Here is a 23,357-nt window from a genome sequence, read left to right as displayed (position 1 = left end):
TCTGTTTTTAATTTTAAGAGAAACTAATAGTAGTTGGATTCACAGAGATTCTTTTTCTTTCTTTCTTTTTTAAAAATAAACCTAAGAGAGTGAATGCAAAGTAAGAGGTTTGCTTTCGGCCTTCACTTAGAACATTTTTTTTTTCTTCTTCTTATCAAAGGATGACAGGTTCTCCAGCCACACCCAGGAAGTCTCTTAAAAATATTGATAAAACTGTCACTAGAGACACATTCTTAGGTGAAGGGAAATCAACACATTACTAGTGTTAGAAATTTGTTTTTTATAGAAAAAAGATATTTTCTTTGAGTACAAGGTCTAGCAAAATATTAGAAAATGAGTACACAGGATAGTATTGATATAAACTTAAAAAATTGCCGTTAACACATTTTTTTAACAGCTTTATTGGAGTATAATTGCTTTACATTGTTGTGTTAGTTTCTGCTGTATAACAAAGTGAATTAGCTATACATATACATATATCCCCATATCTCCTCCCTCTTGCGTCTCCCTCCCACCCTCCCTATCCCACCCCTCTAGGTGGTCACAAAGCACCGAGCTGATCTCCCTGTGCTATGTGGCTGCTTCCCACTAGCTGTCTATTTTACATTTGTTAGTGTATGTAAATCCATGCCTGCCGTAACACTTTTTACTCGACTTCACTGAACTCCTCTGAGACATTTTGACTCCCACAAGTAGATTAATTGGGTGGAGAAGTTTATAGACCTCATTTTGGTGGAGTAATAAAATTATTAAAGTATGTACAATTATTCAAAGTCAAGTATTCTGAAGCATCTACTATGACTAGATTATAAAAGAAGTACAGATTAAAAAGAAATGTGCCTCTAAATTTGCTAGCAGCTGCCATTGCAAGGGAGGTTCTGAAGAGAAGGTTTTAATCCAGCGGGGAAAAAACTGCTTTGTAGCTGGTTATTACCTAACTATCATCTCTTTATTTTAACATAAAAAGAATACATGAATCCAGCCTGTATACTTTTCAGTTGTTTATAGGCCTGCTCACACCCTTAAACTTCTTCAGTCAAATATTTTCTTTAACTTTTTGACTTGGTATATCAGTCAGAGTTCTCCAGAGAAACAGGACAGAAAGGATGCCTAACTATCTATGTATCTATCTATCTGTCTGTCTATCTGTCTATCTATCTATCTGTCTATGGAGAGACTTATTTATCCTAAAGAACTGGTTTACAGGATTGTGGAGGCTGGCAAGTCCAACATTTGCAAAACTGGCCGGCAGGCTGGAGACCCAGGGAAGAGATGAAGTTGCAGCTTGAGTCTGAAGACAGTGTTGAGGCAGAATTCCCTCTTCTTTGGGGAATCTCAATGTGTCCTCTTAAGGCTTTCTACTAATTGGCTGGGGTCCGGCCACATTACAGAAAGTAATCTGCTTTACTGTAAGTCTACTGATTTAAACATTAATCTCATCTAAAAAATACCTTCACAACAACGTTCAGACTGGTATTTTACCAGATATCTAGGTATCTTGGCCTCGCCAAATAGATACATAAAATTAACCATTGCAGTTGGCAATTATAAAACCATCTATTTAATCTCTGAAGTTAGGTTCTCTGAGGAGAGAATGCATCAACACTATAATGGGGAATGGAGGAATTTTGCACAGGTTCTATAGCAGATAATACTAGCTGCCTGTCCAATAGTTAGTTTCCCTTTCTTAGAGTTGCCAGATTTAGCAAACATAGAAGGCCTAGTTAAATTTGAATTTCAGGAAAGCAATGAATAATTTTTTGGTATAAGTATGTCCCACATTTTGTATGGGGCTTATATTAAGTAAGTAATATAAGTACTTTTATTACCAACCAGCTAGGCTGGTTGGTGGACACACATTTGTGGCCAATGCAATACAATTAGATGTCAAATAATTGACATTCTCACTTTAGCTATTTGATCTTTGTGCTTTTTACTCCTTATGTCTAAACAAAAACACAGTGTCTGGAGGAGGTGAGGCCATCTTGGGACTGTGAGAATGAGAGGCACATATTAAAAATGGCAAAGCAGGAGACAAAAAGAGCCCAGCTTCTTGATGAGATCCTGGGGTTGATGCACCAGCCCTAAATGGCCCACTTTAGAATTTCCTACTCTGTGAAAACGTAAACCTTTATTTGCTTCAGCCATTGTGGATCTGTTTCTGTTACACAAAACTACATAGAAGCCTAAAAATTATAGATTTCTGTGTGACCCTTGAAATCAAGGAATACCGTGGTTCGTTTCTATAGCATATACCTTCCTTTCCCCTCTTCTTGTCTGTGAAAAACAATCCTTTCTGCTTCCTGATTCCTGAGTGAATTTGGAGAGAGAATTGTCTCCTAGCCAGTCTTGAGGAAATGATAGGGTTTTTTTCCCCCTTGTATTCTGTGGACTTGTATACACACATATGTACTGCAGTACAGTTAATTTTGTCAACCAGCAAAATAAGAGGATTAAGAGGATGGTTTACACTATGTAACAACCACAGAAGAGAACAAACAAACAAACAAAACAGAATCTCTTTGTATCTGCCCCAAACTATATCTTTAAATTCTGTTCCAAAATTTATTGCTCTTTATCAGCATAGGTAAATTTAAGAAACAAGAATACGGTCAGCTACTTTTCCAAGAGATATAGTATAAAAGTAGGCATAATCTAATTCAGTAGGATTTAGTAGGCCAAGAGGCTGCACTTGGAACAAACAGGGAAAAGAGGTATTGTTAATTATTTCTAGTAAAGCAAGTAGTAGCTACAAGTAAATTAGGTGCTTGAGTGGCGTGGGTAAATGTGAAAAAACATAAGTACAGGTATTTCTAATCTAAAAAAATAATGCAGCTTTCTCATGAGAGCCTATGGAGTTTATATTTATCAGGTACAAAATAAAATGTACCTTCAAAGGTGCATTAAGAATCAAAATCCCTTTAAAGTCTTTATCATCCACACATCCCTGGCCCTCTGTTAACCTCAAAGGAATTTGTGAGTTCCAAGAGTTATTTGTAGTAAGCAGAGGATTATGTCTGGTCCTTTGAGAACAATAAACAGGTAGAAGATGTAGTGTTTCATTTTTGTATTACTCAATAAAGAAAACTGAACATCACTTATATCTTTGTTTTTATTATAATCAAGCCATCCAAACTTTCTGAACCCTAATTTATCAGGATATAAAAATAAAGATAGTGATAAATATAATCCATTTCTGAGGGATGTTGAAGTAATCCCTCATGCAAAGAAAAAAAAATATTTGCATGAGAAAACAGATGTTTTATCATATGAATTATTTCACATTATTTTTCAGAATATAGGAAACATTTCTTAAGTGAATAAAATTATATTTGACAATAGTCAGTAAGTATGAGTTCCATTCCTGAAATGAGATAAAAATAAGAATGTTTTAAAAGCAGTTTGTCTTTTAGACAATGTGTATTGACCATTTTTCTTATCAATTATACTATTTTATATATATGCATATATATAGCTTATGAAATTTTACAAAACCTAAACTGAAAAATGAAGATAACTGTATTTTTCACATGTTGATAGAATTACCTTAATGTCTTAGATTATAATTGTATTTACTACACAGTTTTAAGTTATATGGAAAACACTGTATACGTAACACAATGATGTCTACTGTGCATTACTGTTGTTATTTTATTATATTTTAATTTTTTCTAGTGTTATTGAAAAATGATTGATATATGTCACTATATAAGTTTAAGGCATACTGCATGGTGGTCTGATTAACATATATTGTGAAATGATTACCACAATAGGTTTGGCTAACATCGGTCTTGTCCTATGGATCTAATAAAAAGAAAAGAAAGAAAAAAGGAAAAAAGGAAAAAAAAATTCTCCTCGTGATAAGAACACTTAGGATTAACTCTCTCAACAACTTTCCTATGTATCATACGGCAGTGTTAGCTCTAGCCATTGTGTTGTACATTACACGCCTAGTACTTCTTTTATCTTATTATAACTGGAAGTTTGTACCTTTTGACCCACCCTCCCCCAACCCTAGCAACCACTGTTCTGCTCTCTGGTTCTGTAAGTTCAGCTTTTTTAAATTCCACATATAAGTGAGATCACACAGTATTGTCTTTCTCTGTCTGACTTATTTCACTTAGCATAATGCCTCCAAGATCCATCTATATTGTCACATAATGGTAGGATTTCCTCAACTTTTATGGCTGAGTATTATTGCATTGTGTATACAACAATCTTCTTTATCCATTCATCTATTGATGGACACAGGTCTTTTCCATGTCTTGGCTATTGTAAATAATGCTGTTATGAACATGGTGCAGATATTTTTTTGAGTTAGTGTTTTTATTTCCTTTAGGTATATTCCCAGAAGTGGAATTGCTGGATCATTTGGTAGTTCTGTTTTTAATTTTTTGAGGATCCTCCATAGTATTTTCTGAAGTGGCTGTACTAATTTACAATCTTACCAGTTGTGCACACAGGTTCCCTTTTCTCCACATCCTCACTAGCATTTGCTATCTCTTGTCTTTTTAATCATGGCCATTCTAACAGACATGAGGTAATATCTCATTGTGGTTTTAATTTGCATTTCCCTAAAGACTAGTGATGTTGAGCATCTTTTTATGTACCTATTGGTTTTTCATGTATCTTCTTTGGAAAAATGTTTATTCAGGACCTTTACCCATTTTTTAATCGGGTTATTTGTGGGTTTCTCTCTCTGGTTTTTTATTTATTTTTTTGCTATAGAGTTGTGTGAGTTCTTTACATACTTTGGATATTAACCCCTTATCAGATGTGTGATTTACAAATATATTTTCCCATTCTTTAGGTTGTATTTTCATTTTGTTTATTGTTTCTTTTGCTGTGCAGACGCTTTTTAGTTTGCTGTAGTCCAACTTGCTTATTTTTGATTTTGTTGCTTGTGGTTTAGATGCCATATGCAAAAATTCATTACCAAGACCCAAGTCAAGGAGTTTTATTACTATGTTTTCTTCTAGGAGTTTGATGGTTTCAGGTCTTATGTTTTAAGTCTTTAATCCGATTCAAGTTAATTTTTGTGAGTGGTTTAAGATATGGGTTCTGCTTCATTCTTTTATATGTGAATATCCAACTAGCCCATCACAATTTATTGAAGAAATATCTTTTCTCCATTGAGTATTCCTGGCTCCCTTGTCATATATTAGTTGACTGTGTATGCTTGGGTTTATTTCTGCACTGTTGATTCTGTTCCATTGGTCTATTTGTTTGTTTTTATGCCAGTACCATACTGTTTTGATGACTCTAGTTGTATAGTATAGCTTGAGATCAGGAAGGGTGATGCCTCCTGCTTTGAACTGTTTTCTCATGATTTCTTTAGCTATTCTGGGTCTTCTGTGGTTCCATATAAATTTTAGGAGTGGTTTTTTTCTACCTCTCTAAAAAATGCCATCAGAATCTTCATGGGGTTTGTGTTGAATCTATAGGTGGCTTTCGGTAGTTTTGCTACTTTAACAGTATTAATCTTCCAGTCCACGAACATGGCATACTTTTCCATTTATTTGTGTCTTCTTTGATTTGTTTCATCAATGCCTTGGAGTTTTCAGAGTAAAGATCTTTCACCTCCTAAGTTAAATATATTCCTAAGTATTTTATTGTTTTTGATGCTATTGTAAATGGTACCAATTTCTTTATTACTTATTCAGAAAATATGTCATTAGTGCAGAGAAACACTACTGAATTCTGTATGTCAACTTTTTTATCTCGCAACTATACTGAACCATTTACTGATCATGGTGAATGAGCCTTGTAATGTGCAGCTGAATTCAGTTTCAATTATTTTAAATAATATTTTAAAATATTTTAAATAGTACCTGACCTTGTGTAAATTTCTTTCGTATAGAAAAAGAGAGCTTCTTGTTTTTAGAGTTTAATTGACTAATAACCCAGATGTAGCTGTGCTATATGCATAACTAAAACATATTTTGGTACTATACTTTAAGGTCTAAGAAAGTATAAGGTATTTGATATAAAGCAGAGATTCATGTTCCCTATATTCTTAAAAATTTTATTTATTATTTACTTGATTATAAATAAAAATAGGGGAAAGTTACAAAATAAAAAGTTCCTACAAGGAAGGATAAGGGATGAAAAACTACCCTGGTACGTCTTTTTGTCACCTCAAATTTAATCTAGTTTCTGATCCTCAGGGCTACTCCTTAGGGCTGTGGCAGTGATTGGCATCTGTACCTTTACCAAAACATTTTATCAGATTAAGCAGTGCCAACTAATGCTAAAAGATCTACATAATTCTGCATAGATAAATCTGTCAGCCACTTGGGGTCACCAAGACAGAGGGGTCATGCTGGAATTTTCTTCCCTTTTCTGAGTACCAGAATTTATTCTAATATAACCAGTTTGAATTTTTTTTCCCTGTCTAAAGGCTTTCCTAGACATTAGTTTTAATCCGATTTTCCCTGAATCTAAATGTGAGAATGGTCCAGTGTAATTGCTACCTAAAGTTATTCAACATGAGAATAATATTTAGAAAGAGTGTTAGCTCATGTTCATTTTAATATACTAAAGTACCCCGAATACCAAAGTATGGATATATTTGAGAATAATTTGAAAGCTGAAACCCTAGTTGGCAGCTATGCAGAAGAGTCAGTTAAGCAGAAAACTACAATTCCTAAGCATTCCACAAATTGGAATTTTTATGATATTAATAATAATACTTAGCATAGTTCAATTTTATTTAGAAATTGAGCGCTATCTTTTCATACCTTTAACTAATCGTGTTATGCTCTCAACTAAAACAGTCTAGATTACCTTGGATACGACCAGAAGTCCAGGCTACCCAGGTCATTGATATCGTACCCCCCTAATATGGCCCAATCTCCCACTCTTCCCTAACTCCTCTAATCTTTCTACTGTATCATCTGTGCCTTTCTACAAAAAGAAAATCTCCCTATGCTTATTCACTTTTTTCACTTGCCTTACAAGGCATTAGACTCCCATCATTTTCTTCTTATCCACTGGTTGCTCCTTCATGATCTTTTTTACTGCCCCTTCTGGCTTTCCCCAACTTCCAAATAGTGGAGTGTTTTTCTCTTCCTTAGTTATACTTCCTAGGGGAGCTCATCCAATCTCATGGCTCTAAATGCCATTTAATACTGATGAATCTTTTGCTCTAATCTCTTTATCTGACCTTTCTTTTGACTCCCAGACTCCTAAGTATATTTGTTTACTCCTTATTTCTATTTTGGCATCCACTTGACTTCTCAAATTAATATATGTAAAATAGGACTCTTGACCTTCACCTTCTCACTTAAAATATACTCCTCCCCATCTCTTCCTCACTTCAGCATATGGTCTTTATTTTCATCCATGTACTTAGGCTAAAAGGCTAGGAATCACTTTTAACTTTTCTTTCTTTGCAATCCAACCCACCAGCTAGTGTTTTGGCTCTACCTTTAAACTGTGTTCTGATTTGAACCACTTGTCACATCTTCCATCATTATCAACTTACCCCAGACACTGCTATTTCTTACATGGATTACTGTACAACCTACCTGACCTACTTCCATATTTGCCCACCTACTGTGTGTTCTTCATATGCAATTTTTAACCTACTTGCAATGTAAATTCAGTCATTTTAGTCTCCTTATCGATGCTTTCCAAAGACTTCCCATGATATTCAGGATTAAAGCCAAAGTATTTTCAATGACCTACATGGACAAGACCTTGCCTAATATCCTACCCTGAGCCACTTGGCTTTAGCTCACATTGGATTTCCTGCTGCCTTAAGCAGGTCAAGGTTTGCCTGTATCTGGATCTTTACAGTGCTTTTCCTACTGTCTGGCACACTCTTTTCCTAAGCCTCCTCATGTCTATCTCCTTCACATCTTCAGATTGCTTCTCAAAGGTCACCTTATTGAGAGGTCTTTCCTCTGTAAATTTCTGTTCCCTTCCTACCCTGCTGAAATTATATGATTCTTTAAAAATGTGATATATCACTACCTAAAATTTTATGATTTATTTATTAAATAAGAGTGACACCAAATTTATCTTTTTCATGTCTTATATAGATAGCACCTGGTACATAATTGACACTCAATGAGTGCTTGTTTAATGAACAAATGAATCTATTAACACCGTGTGGTTTTGCAACTTTTACTGCATGACATTGGTAGCAATTTCTTCTCATAATGTTATTGACAGTTGAAATGGTATATTCAACTTGCATAGTTCTTTATTCTTTCTTCAGAAATGTAGTGAGAATTTATTTGTGAGCTTTGTTGTTGAAAGGAGAGGCCCAGGCCACATCCTAGCACTCTTGCTTTGGTCAGTTTTTGTTTACTTTTCTAAAAATCTTTTATCTCATTTTTCATTTTAGAAGCAGGGGTAATGCTTCCTACCTTGCTGTGATAAAATATAGATAGATAACATATTTAAAGGTGTCCGTTATAGAAGCCAGCACACGTTGAGGTCTTATCACGTGGCAGCCATTCCTGCCATTGCCCCATGCCATGCACAGCCTTCACACACGTTACATTGCATCTTTTTAAACAAGGAATAAATCTGGGCATGTGACGGGTAATATGATAAAGTAAAAATACACTGGGTCAGGGATCTGAAGACCTGGCCTCTAGGACAAGCTCTGTCACTTACTAGCTTTACTAAGAGGTTAAAAGTATGTTAATCTCTCTGATTCTTAGCATCTTCATATATAAAATGAGCGGTGTGGGGTGGGCATCAGGAGTGGAGAAGAACTGTATTATTTAAAGTTTCCTAGGTCCCATTGCACTCTGTAAGTCCTATGATTCTGTGTGTATGAAAAGCTCTTCTCCAGTCTCAAAAGAAATTGTCCAGAGTTTCTTTGGCAAAGTTCATGTTTCAAAGTGAACATTTCTCAATATTCAGTTTGTATTTCTTCATTATTTGTTGGTTGGTTGTGATAAGAATGTGAGATGGGAGCCACTGGTAGAAGAAACTGATGTTTTGAGAGTATTACCTGCACGTATTTCAGGCTTCATTTCTAGTTTATCCAAGATGTTAACTATAAACAAGAATTGGAAGTAAAGACAATTTTCCAGCCTCCTAAGGCTTGATTTTGGAAAGAAGGCCAAATGTGATCTCTGTATGTAAAGTTGATCATTTTGGTCACTGGTTATGTGTTAACAGATAGCTCAAATTAACTTAAGTCTTTTTCTTATGGTATTAACTAAATCTGTCAGGGTATTTTCCACAATTTAATTGAACTGTGACATCCTCCTAAAATCAGTTGTGGGACACAGAATAAAGGCCCCCCAAAGTTGTTCATTTCCTAATTCTTAGAATCTGTGAAAGGGCAAAAGTAACTTTGCAGATGTGGATATGATTAAGTTAAGGATCTTGAGATAGATATATTATCCTGGATTATCTGGGTGGGCCTGATGTAATCATAGGATCCTTAGAAGAGGGAAGCAGGAGGTCAAGAGGAGAGAAGATGCTTTGAAGGTAGAAGAGAAGGGGTCACAAGCCAAGGAATGTAGGTGGCCTCTAGAAGCCAGAAAAGGCAAGGAGACACATTATCTCCTAGAGCCTCCAGAAGGAACACAACCCTGTGGACCTACTTTATACTTCTGACTTCTAAGACTATAAAATAACAGATGATTGTTGTTTCAAGCCATTAAATTTGTGGTAACTCATTATAGCGGCAATAGAAAACCAATACATTTGTATTGTAAAAACAATGGTATAATGGAATTTTTATTAGAAAATCTTTCTATTAAGTTCATAACTGGTAGGTCAAGTTAACAACTTTAATTTTAAAAATTCAAAAATGTAATCACCTGAAAGTGCTAGCATACGTGACAAGTTACCTGTAGCTGTATTTAACCACAGGGAAACCAGCTAGAGTAACTTCTTATTGTGAATTATTCACTTTTTCTTTTAAAATTAATTATATTTTTATTGTGGTAGGAACATATAGTATGAAATCTACCCTCTCAACACATTTTTAAGTGTGCAATATACAATGTTGTACAGCAGATCTCTAGAAATTATTCATCGTGCATAACGGAAACTTTATGCCCTTTGAACTGCTAGCAATTCCCCATTTCCCCCCCCCCCACCCCCGCAGCCCCTGGCAACCACTGTTCTACTTTCTGCTTCTGTGAGTTAGATTATTCTACTTATACTCTTAATGTAAGTGGAATCATACTACAATTGTCCATCTGTGACTGGCTTTTTTCACTTAGCATAATGTCTTCAAAGTTCATCCATACTGTTGCATATGGAAGGATTTCCATCTTTTTTATGGTTGAATAATACATCTGTCTTTTTGAGGGGTGATTATTTTGGGATAGAGATTCCAGATATTGTATATGAGATTACTGAGAGAGCCGATCTTCCCATAGGATTCCCCTCTGTGGTGATTTGAATACATGTCCACAAACTCAAAGTGTTGAACCTAAGAGTCCTCCTCCCCCGAGTCTGTGTTGGACTAACTGACTCCCTTCTAATGAGGAGAGTATTGCACACATGATGCTATGTGACTTTTAGGACTAGGAGATAAAGGCATTGCCCTCTCCCGTATGCTCACTCTAGGAGAAATTATTTTCCATGGCATGAGAATGATCAAACAGCCCCATGGAGAAGTCCATGTGGTGAGGAGCTGAGGCCTCCTGCCGACAGCCATGCAGAAGAGCCACTTTGGAAATGCATCCTTCAGCCCCAGCGGAGCCTTGAAATGACTGAAATCCATGGTCGAGGTTGTGATTGCAACCTCCTAAGAGACCCTGAGCCAGGACCATTCAGGTATGATACTTCCATCATGACCCTCAGAAAATATGTGAGGTAATAAATGCTTATTGCTTTGAGTTGTTAAGACTTGGGGTAATTGTTATGCACTAATAGAAAACAAATACACTCTTTCATGGTATTTTTCCTGAGCTATATATGTAAACAAAGAAAACTGTCCTAATATTGTTGAGAAACTTTACTTTTTTTTTTTAAACAATAGGGAGAATGGAAATGGTCCAGCCTGGATTATGCTTACTATTTAGAGAAGTAGAAAAGTGAGGAATCACATGCTTTGAAAATTCTTTTAAGAGACAAACCAAAGTATTCACAGGAAAGTGACTAATGAGGGTTAAAGGGTAAAGGGAGAAAAAAGCATTTATTTTGCCTCTTTTATTCCCAGTCTGTCCTACTAATTAACATCGTTTACTTTCACAGTTCACAATGAGGTCATATAATTAGAGAAGGATTAAACTCTTCTCTCTTGAACAGGATGGTTAATTTAAACTGTTGGGAAACTACTTAAAGAAAACCACTGAAAGACTGAGGGATGGACTCTAGTTAAAATGTAAAAAGAGCATAAATGTGGCCAAAAGCTAGAAGGATAACTCTGTACCTGACCGGGTGCCAGATTGTCTCAAACTTAACTCACAGAAGAAAATATTTGTTATTTATGAGTTTGCCTGGGTCTATAACGCTGCTCTTCATAGCTGCCAGTGTGTGAAGGTTTCATTATTCATTGACAGGACGTCGTAATTTATTTCAGATAGTGTGATTAGAGTTTACATGACTGAATTATTTAAGTTGTTTTCTTGCTTAGATTGTCTCATTCTTTTTATATTTGTTTTTGAGTATCCACAGGTTTACCACCTAGGAGGGTCCTAGACATTTCTCTCTTGACATGTAGAGTGACTTAAAATTTATACTTTGAAAGAGGTAGCAGCGATAGACTATCACCCCATGAAACTCACTTGTCATCAGAGTAACAATGCCACTGAGAAAACACAGTATGTATCCTCAGTGTAGGTATATAGCGGCAGAAATAGATAATCTTCAATCTTCTTTTTTTCTTACCATAATTTCCTTTTTTTAAAAAAATTTTGTTTAATTTTGGCTGCATTGGGTCTTTGTTGCTGTGCAGGCTTTCTCTAGTTGCGGCGAGCAGGGGCTATTCGTTGCGGTGCATGGGCTTCTCATTGCGGTGGCTTCTCTTGTTGTGGAGCACAGGCTCTAGGCGCGCAGGTTTCAGTAGTTGTGGCTTGTGGGCTCTAGAGCGCAGGCTCAGTAGTTGTGGTGCATGGGCTTAGTTGCTCCGTGCCATGTGGGATCTTCCCAGACCAGGGCTCGCACCCGTGTCCCCTTCATTGGCAGGCGGATTCTTAACCACTGTGCCACCAGGGAAGTCCCTGCAATCTTCTTGGTTGCTTTGTTGAATCCAAGTCCTCAAGTAAATAGAAAGGTCTTAAGATAAAAGAAATGTCTCTATGAGAAAAGCTTGACATTGTGCGCGTGATCTAGAGGTCAGACCTTCAGCAGAATGGATATTGCTCATTGTCTTTCATCTGCAACAATGTGATTCCTCTGGCTATGACAGGGAAAGTGACAGGTATGAATACGGCTTCTTTATCCTTTTCAGTGAGTGTAGACAGTGAGTGAGAAGAAGTCACCTCCTACAGGCTGTCTAGCCCCTGCAAGTTAGTTTACAGCTCCATTTGCAAGTGGATCTTTGAAGGGTCTTCCTTCAACCCCCAATGTATCTCTGGGCCTCTTCAGTCATTTTATGATAGATAACAGCTTTATTTACAGTGTGAAAGAAAAAGCAGATGGGGGCCCCTGTTTCGTTGTCACCACTTCAGGCAGCCACAGTTGCTGCACTTCCAAAGTGGAGTGACAGGTCTGGGAGGAGACTGAAAAGCTAGGAGAACATTCCCAGCATAGAAAATGCATGAGAAACAAAGAAATCTGGCTGACCATTGAGACACTGGAAATGCCAGGTCACACAGAGTCCCTGCATCACTGTATTGAGCAAGCTTAGGTGGCAGCTGTTTCCTCTAATTCATTCATATTGTGGCTGCGAGCTTATTACTCCATTCCCCTTATTCAAACCGACCTGATATTCCATCTCCTCTTTGAGCGGATTCCCAGAATGGAAGAAAATAAACCTCATTTTAGTGAAGGCACAACAGATACACTGCTACTTCTCAGTCTTTCTATTTATCTCACTTAACGAAAAAAGAAGAGTAAATGACCATTATTTTCCCTTGGAAATAAAATGAAAAGAATTGTGAGAATGCCTACCTTTGCTGGAATTTATACAATAATTATACTGGACCAAAATATTAAGAGTTAAATGCCTGTTTTTATCAAGTTTACATGCACTTTGCTAATGTCCTTACTTGGAGATCTTAAGAATTCTTTGACTTTCTCCATTTTTTGTTAAAAAAACTTCCACCTTACACTCAACCCACCTACCACCATTGGTTCCTATCTAGAGGACACACATCAAAATATATTTGAGGAAGAAAACAAACAGATGTCTCAGAGTTGGAGCAAGGTGCTAGAAATATCCTATGTGACAGCAGGATAACTGAGCAAATATAAATATTTTAATTTAAAAATAAATAAATTAGAAAAACCCAAACTAATATCTTTTTTTTTAACTGATCTGACCAAATTAGTCAGTCAAAATAGTTGAGTCAGTCTCTGTTGCCAATATTTATATTCTAGAAAACAAAATAACCTTCTATGAGAATATTTCATCTGCTGTAAGAATTTTATTTGGTTGTCCCAGAAAACACAGCCCAGGTATTAAACAGCTTTCTGAACATTTTTCCTTGGATAATACTTAATATAAGTAACTTGCATGGTTCACTATTAGCACCCTCTATGCCTCCTTGCTCCCCACCCCTCCTTATAGATGATATTATTGGTTTGCTCACTGTTTCTCAGCTGCACTGATGTAGGCATATTTGTGAGACAAAGGATGGCAAGAATAACCAAAGAGCCGCTAAGATGGGATGAATGGGAGTAGTGCTGGCAGAAGAAATGAAGCACTATTCATAGCCCCTTGAGCATATTTCCTTTGGGATAGGACAGCTGTGCAAGGGAAGGAAAAAATGGTAACGGACTAACCATTGTTAATACATGGATGTGCTCACTTTGATCAAAGGCATCAGTAGCCAGAGTAGGGTTACAATGTTAGCCTTTGAATTTGCAGTTCCCTTGAAAAATTAAGTATTATATTTTATTTAAAGACGTTTTGCTTCTTATAGGTTTGGCCTTCTCAGCTGACTTGGCCCGCAAAACTTGTTACCCCATCACCTAGATATCACAGGTTGGGTTCTCTGGGTAGCAGATGCTAGAGTGGAGTTTAGTGTGTAGTAGAATGTTTATTAAGGAGTGCCTTGGAATCTACACCTGTAGAAGAGAGAAGAAGGAAGAAGGCCTGGGTAAAGGAGAGATTGAAGTGCTCTGCAGATCTGAACAACAGTCTCAACTGATCCCAAGAGGAGATATGAAATTAAAATATCCTTCAGTGTTGTCTTGGTTTGGAACAAAATAGTCTGGCCTTCTTTCCCCTGTGTCAACTGTTGGATGCGGGAGCTCCTGAGAAGGGTAAGATCTAATTTGAGGTGGGAGGCGGCTCTTTGCAGCAGAAGCAATCCCTGAAGGTGTCTGATGACATCACTTGCAGCAGCTGGGCAAGAAGCCCTTCCTTGAAGTGACATCCGGGTGGCTGATCTTTGTAATACCAGTTCAGTGACTTTCGAAGATTGTTTTGCTATGGTCCACATTAAGAAATACCGCCTACATTACTACCCAGATGTACGCACGTGTGTATGCACACATACACACGAAGAAAACAAAAGTTTTATAAAGTAATATTTGTCCCTGTTGTATGCAGTGCTCTCTGATAGTCTCTATTTGTTTTCTTTCAATCCATCTCATGTTATTCTATTTTCTTTCACTTTTCAGAATGCTGTTTATAGCACACCAATTTGATTTCAAAACCCGCTATTAGATTACAACATGCAATTTGAAAAATACGGAATTAGACTGATAGTGGAAATTAACCTATTACTGTTGAACAAGTTCTCCAGGATAAGTAGAATGGGCTTGTGTTCACGATGTGATTGGATTACTTTCATTTCCAGGAAACAAGTGTCACAGGAGAGCTTTGCTGATCAATGGGCCCCAAAGAGAGAGTGTGGTTCATCACAAATCTCTAAATCCTTGAACGCTTTGTTCCAGGTAGAATGTCACTTGTGATTACTGTTCCAACAGTATGAGCTCCAAGCAAGATTTTCAAAGAAGGATGTTAATTAGCAGGGGAGGAAATAGTAACTGTGAGAACCATGATTTCCATTTACTTGTAGAATTTTAGGATGAGGTCAGGTATAAACACCTTAGTTTTTCCTGATAGTGGATGCCTGTGATCTGTTTTGTGTTGCAACTTTCACATGAGAGAAATTACTGGAAGAAACATTTGGTGTCATGCTATAGAATATTGAGTTTTGAAATATATAGGGTAAATGCTTAAATGGGATAGTATGGTTGTAAATTAAAGTTAAGAAAAACACTCCATTCGTAGACAAAGATATGAAAAAGATCATGAACATAGTGAGATAGAATTCAGGAAGATGACAAATCAACAAATGTATTTTTTCTTCGGGCCAACAAAAATAACAAACCAAAAATATACCCTTTGTTCTTGATACTCAAGCAATGAGTTTAGGGTCCTTCCTTGTACAAGATTTATACTAGAATGAAGTAGAAATTTCATTACATGCATTTTAAATTTAAGGTATTTACACTGAAGAAATATGGTTCTACTTGGAGAAGTATAAAAGCAATGATGTAGTAAGAAAGAAAAATGAAAGATATCTACTATTTTTCATGTTTTATGCTAGGAAATCTGCAATTTGTTATCATATTTTATCATTGGTGGACTTGATGTTTGCTAAAGAGAAGAGGCTAAGATATAAGGGACTTAGGTTAACAGAGTCAGGATTGGAATTTAGATCTGGCTCCATCCTTTTTACTATTTCAACGTCACATATATGTTTAATTTTCTAACTTTTAAAAAGCTGCAGAATAGGGAATTCTCTGGCAGTCCAGTGGTCGGGGCTCCGCGCTTCCACTGCAGGAGGCACAGTTTCGATCCCTGGTCGGGGAATTAAGATCCCACATGCCACGCAGCCAAAATAAGTAAATAAATACAAATAAAAAGCTGCAGAATAAATCTATATTAAAACCAGATATGTATTTATTTATATGTCCAATACAAGTTGAAAACTGGTTCATCAATTCTCTATCACATTTCCATATTTTGCATTATTGCTGCTTGTGAGATAAGTATATTATGTACTTAAAAATATCATTTATTACTGTTGCAAGTCTTTGGAAATTTCTCACATGGTGTCTGTATTATATTTCAGTTATCTATTAAGAAATCCAGGAGCCAGGTTTAAGTAAGCCAAAGTAATAAGTATGCATATACACTGAAGAAGAGTTGAGAAGAAAGTCAAACAAAGATCTGGAAACCAGTGGAAAGAACATTATATACATTATATATATATATATATATATATATAAAACAATGTGTGACTATGTTCAAGCATTATATATATATTATATATATATATATATAAAAAACAATGTGTGACTATGTTCAAGCATTATCACATCTAAAAAGTGTAGTATTGTTTTTTAAAGAGAATATCAGACTACCTTTGATTTGGCAGGATATATGCACTTATGAACTTCGGATGTTCACTTCAAATGTTACTGGTGTACTAACAATAGTTCTGCAAAAGGGGAAAAAGGTTTATAAAGGACAGACTTAAAAATGTCATTATTAGCCCAGTTACCTCAAAATAGTACAAGAAATTAAGTGATTGACCTCATTAAATAGCTCACCTCACATCATTTTATTCTCAGGAAATTAGCTCTGAAGAGTGTTAGAGGACAAATTTATCTTCAGCATTAGAGATGAAAAATGAACCAGAAAATGTGTTCAGAAGCTGATGAAGACACTAGAAAGGGTAAAATATAATCACATTATCTATACTTATCTATACAAATGAAATTTCAGGGTTTAAATTTGTTGTGCAATGACTTTCATATTTCTGTGACCTTGGTTGTGCAATGGCTTTTATATCTTTTTGAACTTGACTGTCATAACACTTCTGGGTCTCATCTTTCTTTACCTGTGAAATGGTACAACAATGTAAAATTTATGTTCTGTGGTACACTTGTTTTTTTCAGATATATTGCTTATCATCATAAGAGTGACTATAAAAACTATATGAAGATATTCAGAGTCTTATACTTGAGAAACAGGAGATAGCCGTTTTCTTATTTGGATTCTGTTGGGGTTCATGTATGTGACCTTGAATAAGTCACTTAAACTCTTTGTGACCCAATATCTAAATGACAAAATGGAGATTCTAATTCGTACTCCTCATTTCTCAGTGAAATCTACTGAGGACGGACAATCAGGAAGAATTTGAGGGGCATAACACATTGCAAATATAAGTTTTTTTGTTTGTTTTTGTTTTTGTGGTACGCAGGCCTGTCACTGTTGTGGCCTCTCCCGTTGCGGAGCACAGGCTCCGGACACGCAGGGTCAGCGACCACGGCTCACGGGCCCAGCCGCTCCGCGGCATGCGGGATCCTCCCGGACCGGGGCACGAACTCGTGTCCCCCACATCGGCAGGCGGACTCTCAACCACTGTGCCACAAGGGAAGCCCCATAAGGTATTATTTTAATGTTACAACTGAAAAAGAGAATCAGTTGTTCTATTAGTGAGTCAATGAATTAACCATTTTCATATATGAACACAATTTCAACTCTTAATTTACCTAAGACTTTTGTTAAATAATGATATGGGGAGGAGTATTTATTTTAATGTCTTTTGAGATGAGTGTTTAATGATACTAGACAGAATGGAAATCAAAACTTTTTACATCTTCTGGAGGAAAGATGTAGATATTTTGGAATGTGTGCATTCCAAAATAATTATATAAAGGCTGGGACTTCCCTGGTGGTCCAGTGGTAAAGAATCTGCCTTGCAATGCAGGGGACGTGGGTTCAATCCCTGGTCAGGGAACTAAGATCCCACAGGCCGCGGGGGAACAAAGATCCCACATGCCATGGGGCAAATAAGGCCGCGTGCCACAGCTACTGAGCTCGCATGCCTCAGTGAGAGCCCACATGCCGCAAACTACAGAGTCCACGTGCCCTGGAGCCTGCGCGCCACAACTAGAGAGAAACCTGCGCACCACAATGAAAGATACCGCATGCCTCAAGGAAGATCCCGCATACCGCAACTAAGACCTGACGCAGCCAAAAATAAATAAAATAAATAATAAATAAATCTTAAAAAGAAAAGACTAATTTAAATTTTGATACCAACTTAAAATGGTATTTATGAGTATTGTCTTCTGTTCTCTGAGTATGTATTGATATACAAAAGTGTGTATTTTGATACTGATATTTTAAAGTGTCTACCATGTTCTTTATGAATGCTTCATTCAGATTATGCACATTTGGTCTTCACAAACTTGTTCAGAAAAGATGAAAGATAAGTCAGATTTTAACATTTCTTCATATTTTCTATTGTAGTTGAAGTGTTGAGGGTAAATGGACTGCCAGTGAGAGAACGTAGGGAAAGAAAACACAGGGCCTGGAATTGTGCCTGAGCATAGACTATGTTTAAGACACTGTAGCTAAAAATAAAACCCATGAAAGAAGTGGCAAAGGAGTATTCAGAAACGAAGGAGGAAAAACAAAACAGGGTTGCCCAGTTCTAAAGGAGAGAATTTTCACACTTAGGGCTTGGTTGATGGAGGACAGAGGAAATTGGAAATGGCTGGGATCCAAGAGCCAGACATATGAAGTCACAGTGGAAATCCTGGAAGGTCTGAAAGAAATAAATGTAGAATAACATGGGGGCCTGGTTATAGGTGCTTGACTGTAGGTATCAGGGAGCTAGATGTGAGCACTGCTCCTCAGAGACCTGGTTCCAATTCCCTGGGTGCTTTGGGCATAAGTTGGACTCAGTCCAGAAGGAACTGAACAGGAAGCCAAAGGAGACACTCTGATATATTTGGGACAGTGTGGAAACTCAATCACTGGGTACAGGGCTGACGCTGAGGCTAGATGAAAGGACTGTGACTGAATACCAATTAATGGAAAGGGAATGTCATCAAAACCGGGCTAATGACAAAATGGATTTGATGATCACTCCAGAGCTCTATGGAGGTTCTTTACATTTCACATGTTTAGAGGCCTGATTGATCCCCGAAGTGTGGATTAGAGTTAAATGAACAAGTGGAAATTAAGTGCTTAACAGATAGTAGATGCTCAATAAATATTTGCTGAAGAAATGAATGAATCGTAAGATCTTAGATCTGGAGAATGGAAGTCTTCCATTCTCAGCCAAATAACTCCAAAGGTATCAATTTACAATAATGTTTCCTAAATGTGTTCCATGAAAATCTGATTTCTCAGGATATGTCTTAAGATCAAAGAGTGTTTTGACTAAGTTAGGGAACTACAGAGTTAAATTAATTGCACTTCTATATTGCAAGACTTCTCAGAGATTTTATCTTCATATATCTTATGAATCTCTGAAGGATCAGTAGTATGTAGACATTTCCAAGTTTCTTGACCACAGAACCCTCTGCTCAACAACTGCCTTTCTTTCCCTAGTATCCCCTGGACTAATGTTATGAAAAACATATATTAGGAAGTGTTGGAATACACATGTAAAAATCAATAGACGGACAAAGAGATCAGTGGATTTTGGTGATATTGAGGAAAAAAGTTATCATTTTTAGTAGTTTCAAAGATTTCGAAAGCAAACATTGAAAGAACTAGATAATTCTCATTGTACTCCTAATGTTCATCTCCAGGGATTTCCAAGAGTCACAATCTTTTTTAACTTCTGGTCCACAGATGGATGGAGGGCTAGAAAAATTTGGAGAATATGGGACATTTTCGGAAAATATATATGGGATGAGGAGAGTTATGAGTCAGAGGCAGTCATTGCATTGTCCATACATTATTAAAGCTTTATGTAATTTTTTTCTACATGAATTCCTATGGGGATGAAAGAGTTGTCATTTGTGTGTGGGGAGTGGTGGTTGGGGGCTGGGGAGAGGTACGGGAGGAGAGACCATGTTCCTCTCTTACTAGATGGTATTATCCATTGCTATGTCTGTCTCCTCCAACTTAAGGTAAGGGCAGTGTGTGCGCCTTTATTCACTTTTTTTTTTTTTTTGCGGTACGCGGGCCTCTCACTGTTGTGGCCTCTCCCGTTGCGGAGCACAGGCTCTGGACGCACAGGCTCAGTGGCCATGGTTCACAGGCCCAGCCGCTCTGCGGCATGTGGGATCTTCCTGGACCGGGGCACGAACCCATGTCCCCTGCATTGGCAGGCAGACTCTCAACCACTGCGCCACTAGGGAAGCCCTTGATTCACTTTTGTATTGGTAGCATCTCTCACTGCATGTGGAATATAGTAGTAAATATTTGAACTGAATTGAACTAAGAGGATCTGAAGAAACGAGTCATGGTTTGTGTTCTTTACAGTGCCTGTTTTTTACCGAAATGGTCCCTTCCTCCTCCTTGGATGGGTAATCTAGGGTAAAGGGAGCATTGCTTTCTTGAGGATGCTATTTTGTTGACATTGTCACATGGTGTTTTCAAGGTGTTTTGCACCATCTTTCACCAGAGTGGATACCAAAACATATTCTAAAAACAAAAGCCCATAGGCTGTTCTTTATTGTTTAGAATGGTATATTAGGGGAGGCTACCTCTAAGATTACAAATCTTACAGTTCCAGGAAAGGAGGAGAAAAGTGACAGAACAACTAAACAAGAAATTATGAAGGCCTTTATTTCCAGGGAATTAGGAGTTTTAGGGATAATATCAGATGGGTTGATATTCCATCCCTTCCTCTAGCTTATCATGCAGAAGGAAGTTTGACTCGTTCCAAATCAGATCTCAGAATAATGTCATCACATCATAAGCTTCTTACAGCAATGAGACTCTTGGGGAAAAAAATCGAAATTAGTTGATAATGTGAATCTTTTATGAGAACTTTGAATCTGGTTAAAGCAATAATATATATGTATAGTTGATTTACAGTATTGTGTTGGTTTCAGGTGTACAGCAAAGTGATTCAGTTATAAGTATATACATATATGTATATTTCATGTTACTTTCCATTATTTTGTAGTTTATTACAATATATTGAATATAGTTCCCTTTGCTATACAATATATCCTTGTTGTTTATCTATTTTATATATAGTAGTGTGTATCTGATAATCCTATATTCCTAATTTATCCCTCCTCTGCCTCTATCCCCTTTGGTAACCATAAGTTTATTTTCTATGTCTATGAGTCTGTTTTGTAAGTAAATTCATTAGTAATAGTTTTTAGATTCCACATGTAAGTGATATCATATAATATTTGTCTTTTTCTCTCTGACTTAATTCATTTAGTATGATAATCTTTAGGTCCATCCATGTTGCTGCAAATGGCAATATTTTATTCTTCTTTATGGCTGAGTAATATTTCAGTGTGTGTGTGTGTGTGTGTGTGTGTGTGTGTGTGTGTGTGTATGTATATATACTATATCTTTTTTATCCATTCATCTGTTGATGGACACTTAGGTTGCTTCCATGTCTTAGCTCTTGTATTTTGTTTGTTTGTTTGTTTGTTTTTTGGCCACACCACACAGCATGTGGGATCTTAGTTCCCCAACCAGGTATTGAACCCACACCCCCTGCACTGGAAGCATAGAGTCTTAACTGCTGGACCGCCAGGGAAGTCCTTGGCTATTGTAAAGAGTCCTGCTATGAATATTGGGGAGCTTGTATCTTTTTGTATTAGACTTTTCTTCTTTTCTGGTTATATGCCTAGAAGTGGGATTGCTGGATAATATGGTAGCTCTATTTTTAGTTTTTTAAGAAAATGCCGTACTGTTCTCCATAGTGGCTGCACCAACTTACATTCCCACCAACAATGTAGGAGGGTTCCCTTTTCTCCACACCCTCTCCAGCATTTATTATTTGTAGACTTTTTCATGTTGGCCATTCTGACCAGTGTGAGGTGATACCTCATTGTAGTTTTGATGTGCATTTCTCTAATAATTAGCAATGTTGAGCATCTTTTCATGTGCTTTTTGACCACCTGTATGGCTTCTTTGGAGGAATGTCTATTTAGGTCTTCTGTCCATTTTTTGATGGGATGGTTTATGTTTTGTTTTGTTTTGATATTGAGTTGCATGAGCTGTTTGTATATTTTGGAAATTAAGCCCTTGTTAGTGTTATCACTTGCAAATAGTTGCTCCCAGTCCATAGTTGTCTTTTCAGTTTGTTTATGGTTTCCTTTGCTGTGTAAAAGCTTATAAGTGTGATTAAGTCCCATTCGTTTGTTTTTGCTTTTATTTATTTTGCCTTGGGAGACTGATTTAAGAAAATATTGCTGGGACTTCCCTGGTAGCTCAGTGGTTAAGAATCCTCCTGCCAATGCGGGGGACATGGGTTTGAGCCCTGGTCCGGGAAGATCCCACATGCCGTGGAGCAACTAAGCCCGTGTGCCACAACTACTGAGCCTGTGCTCTAGGGCCCACAAACCACAACTACTGAGTCTGCGTGCTGCAGCTACTGAGCTGATGCACTACAGCTACTGAAGCCCATGCACCTAGAGCCCGTGCTCTGCAACAAGAGAAGCCACTGCAATGAGAAGCCTACACATGGCAACAAAAGAGTAACCCCCACTCTCTGCAGCTGGAGAAAGCCCACGCACAGCAATGAAGACCCAATGCAGCCAAAAATAGATAAATAAATTAATTAATTAAAAAGAAAAGAAAATATTGCTATAATTTATGTCAGAGAATGTTTTGCCTATGTTCTTTTCTAGGAGTTTTATGGTGTCATGTCTTATATTCAGGACTTTAAACCACTTTGAGTTTATTTTTTATAAATTTATTTATTTATTTTTAGCTGCACTGCACCTTTGTTGCTGTGCGTGGGCTTTCTCTAGTTGCAGAGAGCGGGAGCTACTCTTCGTTGTGGTGCGCAGGCTTCTCATTACAGTGGCTTCTCTTGTTGTGGAGCACAGGCAATAGGTGCATGAGCTTCAGTAATTGTGGCACATGGGCTCAGTAGCTGTGGCTTGCGGGCTCTAGAGCGCAGGCTCAGTAGTTGTGGTGCACGGGCTTAGTTGCTCCGTGGCATGTGGGATCTTCTTGGACCAGGGCTGAAACCCGTGTCCCCTGCATTGGCAGGTGTATTCTTAACCACTGAGCCACCAGGGAAGTCCCAAGTTTATTTTTGTATGTGGTGTGAGGGAATGTTCTAATTTCATTGATTTACATGAGACAGTCCAGCTTTCCCAGCATCACTTGCTGAAGACACTGTCTTTTCTCCATTATATATTCTTGCCTTCTTTGTCAATGATCAATTGACCATAGGTGGGTGGGTTTATTTTTGAGCTATTTTTTTTTTAAGATGGCTTGATTCAAATTCAGTTTTTTTTTCATTTTTTTAAAAAGTCTTTATTGAATTTGTTACAATATTACTTGTGTTTTATGTTTTGGT

The sequence above is a fragment of the Leucopleurus acutus genome (genome assembly GCF_964270905.1).
Source record: "Leucopleurus acutus genome assembly, chromosome: 9".
Classification (NCBI taxonomy): Eukaryota; Metazoa; Chordata; class Mammalia; order Artiodactyla; family Delphinidae; genus Leucopleurus; species Leucopleurus acutus.
This window is presented reverse-complemented; position numbering follows the sequence as displayed.